Raw genomic sequence first — 6,000 nt, forward strand, 5'->3', positions numbered from 1 at the left:
TGAAATACCCCCAAAAATTTGATTCCCCACCTGCCCTCCCCCCGGGTTCTTGACCAGGCATAAGCATCAAAATTACTTGAGCTTTTTCATTACACAGTTGCCAAGATGCCACACTTGGCTTTCTAAATCAGAAACCCTGAAAATGGGACATGGCATGGATCCTCTTTAAAAGTTCCACCAGTGATTCTGAAGCACATTTCATCTTAAGAACTACTATTCTGGTGCAATCCACATTTCCTCCAGGCTTCGCCACTCTGTGCTTACAAAGCCACAGTAACAGCAATGGCTGAAAACTCATGGTCCTCCATGTGTAATTGCATGGTTTCATCCATCTATTTCTGTAGTCCCCAAATGCAGAGCATGGGGTTTGAAAGAACTCCCAGATTTCTCTGCTTGTCCTCCCTTGTTAAGGTCTTGGTTAGCAGAACCATGTGAGAGTGGTACTCAACACTGGCTCTCATCTCAGAGCGCGGACCCCTTTTCTGCTTCTCCCAAAGTGCAAACCCTCAAACCCAAGCAGCCTTTGTCATCTCAGAGCCAGGCTGTGTTATGTATGCCTAGACATGGTGAATTGATGTTCCTTCACAGCGCAAAAGCACAGGCTCATAAAAGACTAAGACCTAATCTCAGGACTAGAAAATGCTTCTCGTCCCCCCCCCTCCCCCCCCCGCCCACCTCATCACCACATTACTAAAGCCTATTTACAACAATTGCTTTTACTGGATATATCATGTACAACTAACAAGAAAAACTGGCAAGGCATACCAAAAGATAAAAAACACAATTTGAAGAGACAGAGCAAGCATCAGAACCAGACAGGGTAGGAATATTGGAATTATCAGACAGGGAATTTAAAACAACTATTAATATGCTAAGGGACCTGATGGATAAAGCAGAAATCATACAAGAACAGATGGGTGATGTAAGCATAGAAATGGAAATCCTAAGAAAGAACCAAAACTGCTTGAGATAAAAAGCACTATAACAGAAATGAAGAATGCCTTTGATGGGTTTATTAATAGACTGCACAGAGCTAAGGAAAGGATCTCTGAGTTTGAGGATATGACAACTGAATCTTCAAAAACCAAAAATTGAAGAGAACAAAGACTGAAAAAAACAGAATATCTAAGGACTGTGGGACAATCACAAAAGGTGCATGGTGGAAATATAATGGAAATACCAGAAGGAGAAGAAAGAAAGAGAGAAACAGATATATTTGAAACAATAAAGACTGAGAATTTCCCCCAAATTAATGCCAGATGCCAGATCACAGGTCCAGGAAGCTTAGGGAATGCCAGGCAGGATAAATGCAAGAAAAAAAATCTATACCTTACCAATATCATTTTGAAGTTACAGAAAACTAAAGATAAAGAAAAAAATTCTGAAAGAAAAAAAAAACGGGGGAAAATACCTTACTTGCAGGAGAACAAAGATAAGAATGACATCTGACTTCTCAGAAGCCATGCAAAATAGAAAGATAGTGGAGCAAAATGTTTACAGTATTGAGAGAAAAATGATGCTCTTCCCTAACATGTTGCTGCTTCATCACCCTGGTTTCTAAGCCACATGATAGGTGCCTCTGTGCCAGTGAAAACAGATCCCTAACATTCTTCCTGCAGCCCCTGCCTGCATCTGGGTTCAGGATAATTCCATGGGACTCATTAATAAAAGAGACAGCCTCCTGCTCACTCATGTGCCTTTCCATATCTGTCTCCAGACATCTTCCTCTTTGGAGACATTTTCCTACTATGTAAACTACTTCACCGAAATAGCCTCTTTGAGCTTTTAGCTGAATATTTTCATCAAACACACATCAAAATTCCAAATCCCAGTTTAGGTTGAGATGAGATCCCTAGTACATTAGTAATTCTTCTACAACAATATTCCTCTCTCTCAAGTTATGTAATATCTAGCTACATCCAAGGAGACCACAAGGTCTTTCATCAAGTGCATTGATTGATAAATGCCAGCCTCTGGAGTTGCCCAGAAAATGCTGTTAACATCTGTATTTTCAAACTCAAAGCCCAAATGCCATTTGGATTGCCACATGGATAAGGGGAAGGGAAAGGGTGAGAGGGCATTTGGTAGAAAACGTATCCTCAAACCTCCAACCCTAAAAACTGCTTGAAGAAGTTGCCTGTATCATGTCAGCACTGCATGATCTCTTTGCTCCCCGCACCCTTGCTCCGCTTTCTGCCTCACCCCCACTTTCTAAATCTTATTGTCAGGGCTTTGCATCTTTGCAAGAGGCCCCACCATTCAGCCAATTCTGCAAGCCAATAACTGGTTGTTAAACTTGGCTCTTTCTTCTTTTTCCTCTCACCTCCTACAGCAAATTTATCACTAAATCCCATTGGTTCTATACTCTGAATTTCCCTTGATTCTATTCTCTCCTTCTCTGCATCCCGACAGTCTGCAGTCTGGGCTGACATCATGACTTACTGAGACTAATGCAATAAGTCACAACTGATTTCTTCACATCTACTTTTGTACCCTGAACATTGTTTTCTATGGTACAGAGTATTTTTTTTAGATGTCTGTTTCAGCTTCTCTTAGAAATCTTAAAATCTTCTTAAATCCTCTGAATGTCAGGGCCTTCAACTATAAACTGAAAATAATGATTTCTCCACTGATGATTATTATCAGAATTTGAAAGAGTATAAAATATATGTATAGAGAATATGTATATAAAAAGCTTATATAATATTTTACTTGGCATGTGACAAAAGATCATTCTTTTTTTTTCTAAGTTAACTGAGGACATTGGACTAAATGGAGAAACAAAAGTCCATTCTAGCTCTAAACTGTTATGATTGTATGTTACCAAAAGAAGTTGGATGAACCTAAATTTTAAATTTTTTTTTCAACGTTTATTTATTTTGGGGACAGAGAGAGACAGAGCATGAACGGGGGAGGGGCAGAGAGAGAGGGAGACACAGAATCGGAAGCAGGCTCCAGGCTCTGAGCCATCAGCCCAGAGCCCGACGCGGGGCTCGAACTCACGGACCGCGAGATCGTGACCTGGCTGAAGTGGGACGCTTAACCGACTGCGCCACCCAGGCGCCCCGGATGAACCTAAATTTTAAACTGGATGCCGTATTCTTTAGATACTCTGTTAGTAATAAAATACTAATAAAATACTGAACCAGATGGACATGGATATGACTCATATTAGGCTATGTCAAAGGTGATAAAAACCACTATTGTGTATATACTGCACGTTGCCAAACCCAGCTCTGTCACCTTTTTTCTGTTGGGTGATAGGCTGCTGACAGATTGCTTAGGCTAGGGAGTCAAAAGAAGAGAGTCAGTGCTTCAAGTAAGTCAAGACATTAAACAAACTGAAATAAGAAATTTAATCTAAGCACCATTCATCTCATCTTTGCCTCAAATGGGGGTGGGGATACCGAGAGAGATTCCAAAGGTGGAAGTGATCATGTTTCTTAAGTTAACCTGGAAGAAGGGAGAAAGGAACGGAGAGAGGCATAACAATGGTCTTTAGAGAAAGATAATACTTTTGAATTGATTTGAACTGAATTGAATTTAAGGAGGCTCCTGGGTTCTCTTCCACAAGAATCTGAGGGTCAAAACACTGGGGAATGAGAAGTTTGTAGTATTTCCTCTGGCTCCTAGAACTATTTCAAGTCTTCTGGACCTGTATGTATATGAAAGCTGAAGAATAGGCTGATTCCTAAGTGTGGAGTTAGGACCAGGAAAGGGAGAAGGATCAAGAATAAAGAATATGGAAGGAAAATGGTCCCTCAGCACCTTGAGATTCAAAATGAAGATGTGAAACCTGTATCTATAAGTATGTATACAGTATCCCAAAGGCAAAAGTCTATGTTCTAGTCTTTCTTTAACCCTCGTTTCTAGATTCTAAACTCCTGCCCCATCATCCCATTCTTGAAAAGAACTTCTTGGATCAATGACCCATCACATACTGACTCATCCCTGGAGTTCCTGCAGGCATGGGAATTGTGCCGTTTCCTTTTTAATCTGTAGTAGATAAATATATCTTTCTCAATGAATGGAGCATTAGTTTATTTGCTTAAGATAAATGAATGAATGAATGAGTGAGTTTAAGAACTGCCCACGAAGCTAGTTCTTACAGCGTGAATCGCAGAGTCTTCATCTACAAATTGTGGGTACAATGCCTACCTTATTGGTTGTTATAAGAAACTGAGAGTTATAAATGAAAAACCTTATGTTCTGCTTGGCACGGATTCCAGAGTTATCTTTTCCTATAATAAAGCTCAATGACATCCCAAGTTTGGAAATTAAAATTTCAGGCATATCCCCAGAACAATCATCATAAGGATTTTTTCAAATAGTCCATAGCTCATGGTCCGAATATACGTGTTTTAAAATGTCATATAATTGATGAGATCCATTAAACTTCCAAAGATATATCTGGCTTTCTATTATGAATTCCAATACTTGAAAACCTTGGGGGAAAGTCTTCTGTAATAGGGTATGTCAAATACAAGCTCTGTTTTTGCTTATTTATACTAAATAGCCTCTAACCCCCAGTCCACTATGCTGTACAAGATTTATTTACAAAGTCTTTAGCAAGAGCTGGAGTTCCATGGGTTCTGAGTATACATGAACTTTCCTCCAGCAAATTATTTTGGGTTCGTTTTTGTGATGTGACTTTGATTTCAGCATATTTGTCCACTTATGTTTAGAAAATACATAGTTATGAACATTTTTTTTTCCAGTGGGAAGTATTTTCATTTTAGAGTATACTATTTAAAACAAAGACTAAATGTAATGAATACATTCCTGCATGGGTTATAAATTAAATTTCTGGACAGGGACATGATCCTTATATCCTAAGAAGGCAGAAAGTTATATAATTTTCAAAAAGTTTAGTGAGATCAGTTCACCCATATTTTGAAGAGCATTCACTTTTCTCCCCATGGAATAATATGAATCACACATTGACCAGCATTTACCTAACTTTCTTATCTTTTAAAATGTAGAAAAATTCAGGTTCCTCTGCTAAGTAAATTCCATGTTATTCTTCAAGATAATTGTCATGTGACTGCATTAGTTGGCTAACCTTTTGTTCTCACCAAGAAACAGTATTATTTGAAAAGAAACTGTTTTCATATGAAGTATGGGGAAAGTGATTCTAAAAGTACAAATATTCTCACCCAGATTTTCAGTATTTAATCAGGTATTTTCAACACACTGGTAAAACTGAAAATGGTAGGCATATTTGAAAGTGACATTTATTCTTATAATTCATTTTGATACAATTTTTTGTAGAGCATTCATAAAATAATTTCCTAAGTGAGATAGTAACATACAAATTTCCATATACTGGAGAAGCTACTTCCTATAGAAATCTGACTCAACTATAGATTTAGTAATAAGCCAAAACACTGGTTTATGTTGAGACTATTAGGTATGCATAATGATAATACACCCACATGCACCTTTGGAACACTTAATACTATTTTAAATGCTTTTACATACATTATCATTCATAATTTAATCACAAATAGTTACAAATGTCAAATTCTTTGGATAGGTCAAATACAGAAAAAAAAACTAAATTCATACTTCAAGTAACTTTTATTGGCATTTCCTGATAAGGAAATGGAGCATTTTAGCAGAAGAAATTAATATAGGTTTGGAACAAATATGTCAGAAAAGTGGTTTCTCATTTATGTATAAAAATGTATAGGGGCGCCTGGGTGGCGCAGTCGGTTAAGCGTCCGACTTCAGCCAGGTCACGATCTCGCGGTCCGTGAGTTCGAGCCCCGCGTCAGGCGCTGGGCTGATGGCTCAGAGCCTGGAGCCTGTTTCTGATTCTGTGTCTCCCTCTCTCTCTGCCCCTCCCCCGTTCATGCTCTGTCTCTCTCTGTCCCAAAAATAAACGTTGAAAAAAAAATTTTTTTAAATAAAAAATATTTTAAAAAAATGTATATACCACAACTACTATCAATCTAAATAAGTTATAATGTAACTGTATTGTTACTTGAATGGGCTCAA

Source organism: Herpailurus yagouaroundi, unplaced genomic scaffold, assembly GCF_014898765.1.
Source record: "Herpailurus yagouaroundi ecotype Mexico unplaced genomic scaffold, PumYag 28, whole genome shotgun sequence".
In the NCBI taxonomy this organism is placed as follows: Eukaryota; Metazoa; Chordata; class Mammalia; order Carnivora; family Felidae; genus Herpailurus; species Herpailurus yagouaroundi.